Source organism: Eptatretus burgeri, chromosome 1 (genome assembly GCF_056783735.1).
Source record: "Eptatretus burgeri isolate ZD-2024b chromosome 1, Ebu_testis_v1, whole genome shotgun sequence".
In the NCBI taxonomy this organism is placed as follows: domain Eukaryota; kingdom Metazoa; phylum Chordata; class Myxini; order Myxiniformes; family Myxinidae; genus Eptatretus; species Eptatretus burgeri.
This window is the reverse complement of record NC_140961.1, coordinates 163,552,331-163,561,688: the sequence shown is the minus strand read 5'-3', so window position 1 is coordinate 163,561,688 and position 9,358 is coordinate 163,552,331. Positions and strand designations below refer to the sequence as shown.

The 9,358-nt window shown below is 50.8% G+C and overlaps 1 protein-coding gene across 12 annotated transcripts in view; it reads right to left on the bottom strand.

Moving 5' to 3' along the window:
* The window catches only part of LOC147035910 (spermatid perinuclear RNA-binding protein-like), a 227,207-nt gene that overhangs the window by 55,775 nt on the left and 162,074 nt on the right, over window positions 1-9,358 (bottom strand). The gene's annotated exons all lie outside the window — the stretch shown is intronic.

The following is a 9,358-nucleotide window of genomic DNA, read 5'->3' as shown; positions in this document are numbered from 1 at the left end:
AGCTTTTCGTTTCTTCCTTCTATTTGCTTGTTCATTCCGTCTCATTTGCTGTGTATTCGCATCCATCTTTTCGTTCATGCCTTTCATTTTGTTTATAATTTCATGCGCATTCGCTTTCCATTTGCTTGTTCATTGCCGCCAGCATGAGGTATAGCTGGAGCCCATGTCGCAGGTGCGCTGGGTGAGCTCGATTCGGCAAGAATCGGGAGGTTTTGGTGGAGAGAGGGGGGAGGTGTCATACCACCGCGACGGCCGCTGCCGCACCTATTTCGAGGGCTCTGGGTTCAGTTGGGCGTAGATTCCGTTTTCCTGTTACAACCAACATTTCCTGCACGGGGATTTCATCCTGGACCATGGATCCTGACCATTGCAACAACATATACATTTTCCCTAATACCCCCGGCTCCCCCGCTGCGCCTTGAGACAGCCATCTTATTTCTGCGTAGAAGGGTTAATTTAGCTCGCTCGGCCAGATTTGGAGTGGAATCGGGGTCGCTTCCTCTCACCCCTGGACCGATTCCCGTGAATTTAGCTGGAGACAGGAGAGCCCGTTTTCCCGTTCTCCGATACCAGTGCCGCGAGGAGCGGCGATGAATTTATATCGCACGACCTGACACCAGTGTTGCGGCTCGCGCCTGCCAGCGTGCGGTAACGGCCACGTAATCCGAATCGCGGCACGTCCCGCCCACCGGACGGACAATCCAGTCGTGACCCTCTCGGACTAACGCCGGGAACCAGTCACGGGTGGACCTTTCGGGTCTCACCGCGATCAGGCCAATCAGCCCCCGCGTGAGACAAGGGGTTGCTCGCCAAATTCGACCCTGCACTAAGTACCCACACGGAGGGTAGACCGGGCGATGCGCACCTCGCCGCAGGTCGACTTCGGACACGGACGCCACTTCAAGCAGACTCCGTTCCGCACCTATCGGGATAACCGAAGACGGTGTTATCGTCGGCCTCGACGGGTTCGATTACATTATCGGGCGTTTTAGCCCACGACCAACCCTTTATTTGTGAAGCAAGATGGAGATTCAGCCAGGAGGAAAAGACGAAGCGAAGCGGGAAAACAGTTCAACATAAAGCACATTTATTTCACGATGAACGGAAAGCACACATATATACAATTACACCAAAAGCAAATGTAAAGAGGAAGAAGAAACACAATATTACACAAAAAGCAAATGCAACAATGCAGATCCCCAACCGACTACCGAGCACCAGCGCGCAACACGGGTACAGTTTTAGCTTCACAGACGGGCGCCGACAACACATACTCTAAAGGCAAAAGAAAAGGACCACCCTCAAGGATGAGGGGGTAGGCGGGCCTGGGGGGCCGAGACCGCGTCGGGCCTACCCGTCTGGATGATGAGCCGCAGGACCGGCGGTGGCGCCCGACCTCCGCGGGCCTCGCGGACAGTGTCTGGTAGGGGGTGGGAGCGGGGCCCCAGCCTCGCACTATCTCAGCGCGGGGGGAAACAGGAGGGGGTTCGGTTGATGCTCGGGGGGTGGATATCTCCTGTCTCGGGGTCCGCGCGACGGCCGGCACCTGACCACGACCCTCGGTCGCGCACGCCGGCCCTGCTCACCTCCGCAGCTCCCCCGACTCCGACCACGAGCACCCCCTCGACCGCCTTCGCCGCCGCCACCTCCCCTCCACAGCTCCGTCCAGCTGCTCCTCTCCGTCTCCTCTCTTGACTCCGTCCCAACTCTTTTCACTGGCTCCGAACTGCTCTGTTTGGCGAGCGCGGCCCTTATATGCCCTCTCTGTGGGCCCGTCTCCTTCACAGCCTTCGACCCTTTACCTCCAGAACTCCTTCACACTTCTAATCTTCGGCTCCCCACATTGGACCGAGGAAAAGTGGGCGTGAATGCTTTTTGATCCATGAATTTGCATATAACGATATTACTCCAACGCACACCTGGAGGCGGGGCCATGCATCGCCCCACGCTCGCCGATAGGACGGAACAGAAGTGGGCCGGTAAGTCGTTTTGATCCGTTTTTCTTCGGAGAAGACGGCGCGCTTTTGCACACTCTGCTCGGTGCGCGCCCTGCACGAGTCCAGTATCGATGCCCACAAGCGGGCGTGGGAATGACGGTGATGCGATGGTTGCAGGGCGAGTTGTGACGGTAAAGGTCGTCGTGGCCAAGTGTTGTTGTGAAGCGGCGTTGCGGTTGGTGGTTGTTGTGTGATGGCTGTTGAGGCGTGGTTGGTGGTGGTAGTAATGGCGGCTGGTCCAAAATAAAGATAGTAAAAGAAAAACGGCATCTCTTGGAAAAATTCGCAACACCGACATGAACGATGACCTTATTTAAATATCCCTCTAAACAACGGGTTTGGGCCCACAACCACACATATACCCCACGATCAGAGACTCCATCTCCAACCGAAGGGAACCTGGAATGGTGGTTCTGCGAATTTGACTATATATATATATATATATATATATATATATATATATATATATATATATATATATATATATATATATATATATATATATATATATATATATATATATATATATATATATATATATATATATATACATATATATATATATATATATATATATATATATATATATATATATATATATATATATATATATATGTATATATACATACATATACATATATACATATATATATATACATACATATACATATATATATATATATATATATATATATATATATACATATATACATATATATATATATATACATATATACATATATATATATATATATATATATATATATATATATATATATATATATATATATATATATATATATATATATATATATATATATACATATATATATATATACATACATATATATATATATATATATATATATATATATATATACATATATATATATATATATATATATATATATATATATATATATATATATATATATATATATATATATATATATATATATATATATATATATATATATATATATACATATATATATATATATATATATATATATATATATATATATATACATATATATATATATATATATATATATATATATATATATATATATATATATATATATATATATATATATATATATATATATATATATATATATATATATATATATATATATATATATATATATATATATATATATATATATATATATATATATATATATATATATATATATATATATATATATATATATATATATATATATATATATATATATATATATTTATACATATACATATACATACGTATATATACACATATATATATATATATATATATATACATATATACATATACATATCCATACATATACATATATGTATGTATATGTATATATGTATATATGTATATTTGTATATATGTATATATACATACATATATACATATATATATATATATACATACATATATACATATATATACATATATACATATATATATATATATTGTTGTGGTTACCAAATTCGCAAACCACCATTCAGGTCCCTTAGGTGAGGTATCTCGGTAAGTGCATGTGTAGTTAGGCCCAAACCCGTTGTCTAGTGGGAATACATGTCATTTATGCGTGCTGCGACTCTTCAGGATAGCCGTTTTTCTTTTACTATCTTTATTTTGGACCAACCGCCATGATTACAACCACAACCACCGCTTCACCACAACCGCCACGACCTTCCCGTCACACCTCGCCACCGTAGCATCGCCACCGTTCTTGCCCCGCTGTGGGTACCGGTGTTGGATTCGTGCAGAGCGCGCGTCGAACCGCGTGTACAAAATCACGGATTTTGTGCTTCAAAAACGGATCAAAAACGACACACGCCCACTTTTTGCCGTCCAATCGGTGAGCGAGGGGCGACTGGCCCCGCCCCAGGGCGATCGATATATGCAAATTTGTGGATCAAAAAGCCTTCACGCCCACTTTTTCTCGGGCCAATGGGGAGCGAGGTGAAAGGTCAAAGGGAGGGGGTCAAAGGCGAAGTTACGGGGGGATAAAAGGACGGTGTTCGTCAGTCAGAAGAGAGTCGCAAACGAGAACGGGAAGGAGTCAGCAGGACGAGAAGGAGAAGGAGAACGAGAACGAGAAGGAGTCGGAGAAGAGAGAGAAGAGTGTGGAAGTCTGGAGCCCGAAGCCGGCAGTGGCTGGAGAAGCTGAAGAGAGCCGGACGAGGGGGTGTTCGCGTCGGTGCCAGGAGCTGCACGCCCGAGGGAGGCCGGCAGCGCGACCTGGCCGAGGTGGAGACGCACACCAGGGATAATAAAGATCCTCTATACCCCGAGCATCAGCAACCCCCTCCTGTTTCCCCCCGCGCTGAGATAGTGCGACCAAGGGGGCCCCGTTCCCACCCCCTGCCAGGCACTGTCCACGAGGCCCGCGGAGAGAGGCGCCATCGCCGCTCCGCGTCTCATCACCAGACGGGTAGGCCCGACCCGGTCTCGGCCTCAGGCCCGCCTCATTCTTGAGGTATTTCTTTTCCTTGGTTTTGGGTACGTGTTGTCGGCGCCGTCTGTGAAGTAGAATTGTATAAGTGTTGCCGTGTGCTCGGTAGTCGGTATTAGCTCTGCACTGTGTTTTCACTTTTATGTTTGCTTTTTGTGTAAATGGAATTGTGTTTCTTTTTTTTTGTGTGCATTTGGTGGAATTGTATTTGTGTGCTTTCCGTTCGTCGCGAATAAATGTGCTTTATTGTTGAACTGTTCTCCCGCTTCGCTTCGTCTTTTCCTCCATTGAATCCCCATCTTGCTTCACGTAAAGGGTTGGTAGTGGGCTGAATACGCCCGATAATTAATCGAACCGTCGAGGTCGACGATAAAACCGCTCGGTTATTCTGATAGTACGGAACGGGTCGCTTAAGTGGCCCGTGTCCGAAGTCGACCTGCGGCGAGGTGCGATCGCCCGGTCTACCCTCCGCGTGGGTACTTAGGTAGTTCGAATTTGGCGAGCAACCCTATCCCACGCGGGGGCTGATTGGCTCGATCGCGGTGAGACCGAAAGGTCCACCCGTGACTGGTTCCCGGCGTTAGTCCGAGAGGGTCATGACTGGATTGTCCGTCCGGTGGGCGACGTGCCGCGATTCGAGTTACGTGGCCGTCGCACGCCGGCGGGCGCGAAAACCGCAACACTGGTGTCAGGAGTGGGATACAAATCCATCCCCCTCCTCGCGGCACTGGTATCGGAGAACAGGAAAACGGGCTCTCCTGTCTCCGGCTAAATTCACGGGAATCGGTCCAGGGGTGAGAGAAGCGACCCCCGATTCCCTCCAAATTACGAGCGAGCGAAATTAACCCTTCACGAGAAGCAAGATGGCGTCTCAAGGCGAGCGGGAGCCGGGGGTATTAGAAATGTATATGTGTAATAATGTAGAGTCCATGGTCCAGGATGGAATCCCCGAGCAGGAAATGTTGATTGTGCAGGAACACGGACTCGCCCAACTGAACCCAGGGCCCGAGGTGGGTGCGGCAGCGGCCGCGGTGTATGACACCTCCCCCCCCCCTCTCCACCAAGACCCTTCCCCAACCCCTGCCGAAACGGTTCACTCAAGCGCACCCGACGTGGCCCAGCTATGCGCCATGCTGGCGGCAATGACAAATGAAATAAAAAACGAAATGAAAGACATGAACAAGCAAATGAATGAAGTGAAAACGACGATGGATGCGAATACACAACAAATAAACGAAAAGATGGATACAAAAATGAACGGAATGGAAACAAACATGAAAGAAGAAATGAAAGAGCTGCGGGGTGAGACGCAGAACATGGGCCGATGCCTGCAGGCGGGCATGAAGGCCGTTAGCAGGGAGCTTAAAATGGCGACTCCACGTGTAGGAACGAACGAGCTGGGTGGGGGTGCAACGGCTGACAGGCCCGCGGTGGAGGCGGGTGAAAAAATAATTCGGGGCACGTGTTGGCCGAGGGTCGTGACGATGACCGAAAGGGAAAAAATTAAATGGGGGAGACCAAAACGTGTGAGACGAGACACGAGGTGACGACAAAGGAAATAATATTAGTTGAGACAAGAGAGGTAAAGGGTGAAGAGTTGGCAGAGACACGGGAGATGGGAACGATAGAGGGAAGACTACACGAGGAAGACGGGGTAAGTGACGCACACACACACACAGAGGTAGTGGAGGATAATGGGGGTGAGCTGGCGGACTGGGTAGAGACCCAGTGCGAGCACCTGGATGGCCTCCTCCAGGAACGAGGGGAGGGAGTATGCCCCCTTGAGGTGAGTCACGACCAGGTGAGTTCGGTCGTGCTTTGCGAGGTTGAGGGGACGAGTGCTGTGGACGGGTGCACGGCGAGCTTGGGGGGTATAGAGGCCCCGGAGACCCTTGTGGGGACACAAATCCCCAGTGTGGTTGTCCCTGTGTGTGTGGTGCAAGGTGTGAGTGCGTCCCCGTGTGTGGAAGCGACCCCGTGTGTGAGTGGTGTGGTGGCGATGGAGCCAGAGTACGTGCTTCCCAGCATACCGTGTGTGGATGAGGCACGGAGTGTGAGTGAGGCACCGCGGGTTAGTGCCCCCGCGTGTGTGGGTGAGGCACCGTGTGTGGAAGGGACCGCGTGTGTGAGTGTCGCCGTGTGTATGAGTGAGGCACCGCGCGTGAGTTCCCCCGCGTGTGTGAGTGAGGCACGGAGTGTGGATGAGGCACCGCGGGTGAGTGCCCCCGCGTGTGTAAGTCGTATGGTTTGTGTGAGTGGTGAGGCACCGTGCGTGAGTGAACGGCCGTGTGCAAGGTCGCTGTGTGCCAGGGAGACCGTGTGTGTGAGAGAGCGGTATGAGAGGGAGATGTCGGTTGGCATGCGGGAGCACGCAGCCGCGTCTCCCGGTGTGAGTTTAATGGTGTGGACTGTGTGCGTCGTAACACGCAGGTATGCGTGTGTGGAATGGAGACGGAGACGGCGACAGAGGAGAGAAAGCCGAGTAGCGGCTGTGGTTGTTTCGAGGACCGTGCCGGGTTCACCCAGCAGTGAGCACGCGGTTCGTGCTGTGCAACGCACGAGACCACCACGTGCTCGCTTGCGAGAGTGAAGTCCCGGTCCGGAAACGCACGCGGTGGATTTGCCGATCCCGCGGACGGACAAAGTTTAGGCAGGTAAATGGATTTGGACCGGACGGGTTCTCCACGCGATCGTGTGTGTTCAGCTCCAACGGGCAGAGCACATGTGTTCGCGTGGGAAACCCCTCGAGACGTGGGGCTTGTGTTTTTTTTATGCGCACGGTGACGTCATGGCTGCACGTGGGGTTGGAATCCGGCAGGAGAGGTATCTCTGCCGGATGGTCCCGTCCAAGGAGGGACGAGGAACACGTGCAGCTGCATGACGTCACGGGCAGGTGCAAAGTGCGCGAGCTCTGAGTTGCCGCGCTGGCGCTGCGCATGTAAAGAAAAAAAAAAATAATAAAAAAAGAACAAGCCTCACTTTCGGGTACATAGGATTCCTGGGCAAGGGGTGAAAGACCCCCTTGGCCTGGGCACAGGATGGAAACTAGTTAGGGGGAAGGGTTAGCTTAGTTAGACCGACTCCATGGGGCAGGGGTAAGTCCTCATGGAGTCCGTGGAATGGATTAGTTAGAGGGATTGTAGCCAGATTTAGGTTGGGAAATAAAATGATTTATTTGGAGACAGTGACAGACTTGTGAATGTGTAGAGGGGACGTAGTTTAGCTACGTAGTGTTAAAAGGAACGTGCTGTAGTTTAAGGGACGACGTGGGAGCACGAGTTAGTTAGGGGATGCAGTTAGAAGGATGGCAGAGTTCAGCGGTGTGTGTGTTGAGAGTTGTGAGGCGAGTACATGATGAGTGAGTGAGGCCAGCGGGTCTGTGTGTATGGAGCGAATGGGGAATGCATGGTGCGATGAGTGATTGGGGGGAGGAGTGACTCCCGCCCGAGGGACCCCGGGGTCAGTGTAAAGTGAGTTAGGGGGTTAGTTAAATTGAAAAATGGAGGTCGTTTTGCTGTTGGTGGGAAAGTAGGCTCGAGACCCATTTGGAGGGGTGCAGGAGCCCTGTTGACGGGCTTGGGAGCGTGGCTGCGAAAGGTGAGTATCGCTGAGTGGGTACCCCGGGCACCAGGCTAGTCGGCCGCGGTAGGCCATGGGCCCATGGGGGGCCGGGATAGAGTAGTGGGCACGGGTGCGCCTGCTTGGTGCGGGGGCCCGGGGCGCCATTAGCCGCGTGGGCAGTGTTGTGGGCACGGGTGACCCTCGGAAAGGGGCCCGGGAGGCCGGCCTGCCACGTGTGCGTTTCAGGGGAGGTGCCATGGGGGGCACTCCCCAGTGTTAGGGAGCTGGTAGGCTCGGAGGCAGTGTAGTGCCCGGGGGTGCCATAGCGGGAGAATCGGCAGAGGGTCGTGCCTGCCAAAGGGAGCCACGTGTCCCAGCCAGGAGACCGTGTGAGGGCACGGAGAGAAAATTGGGGGGCGAGGCCCGAAATTGTGAGGACACCAACACAGGCGACGGGAATCTGGGTTGTTAGAACCAATAGTTTAAGCGAGAGGCGCTTGTTGAAAGCCCCGGGGTAGTTTAACAGTTAAATGGTTAGGGTAGATTAGGAGATGTACCCCTCCGCACCATCCATCCCCTCGCTGTCGTTGTGGGCCGCTGGACCCACTTTGGTTAAAGATCGCCGAACTCTGGGGAGGCCATTCTGAGGCTTCGTTGGGCCTCGACGCAGGACGTTAGCTCTCCCTTATTCCCCTCCGGGAAGGGAACGTAGGGGTTGGGAGTAGGCTAGGTGACAGAATAGGTTAGCCGAACAAGGACGATAAAGGGGGTTAGGGGACGATTTATAGTGGGGGAGTAAAAATAAAAACAACAAAAAAATAAGTTGGGGCTAAATTGGGGTTTGACAAATTAAGGGAGTGGGTATGTACAGTGACAGGCAAAGGCGATAGGTTGGGAGGGAGACGGGTAGGTAGGTCCGAGCCCGCCTTCCAAGTGGCCAGCACCACCGCACTCCCTCCACCAACCTCCACTGAACGGCAAAGGCTAGCCAACTCCATCGGCTGGCCGTGTTTTTCTTCGAGGCGGAGGCCGGCCAACTTCATCGGCAGCTGTTGTTTTGCTGCAAGGCCTGTGCCATCGGCTGGCCGTGTTTTGCTTCAAGGCCTGTGCCGGCCACTTCATCTGCAGCGGTGGTACTTCAAGGCCTGTGCCGGCCAGTTCATCTGCCGGCTGTGTTTGCCTGCAGCGGCCTTCTTCTGCGGGCTGTGTTTGCCTGCCACCTTTGCCATGCCATGCCCACTGCCCACGTTCACCAGCCCCGTTCAATTTTTGCTTTGCCCCCCCTGTTCATTTCCATGTGCGCCAGGATCAAGGCAACAGTTTGCAAGCTGCGAGAACTGC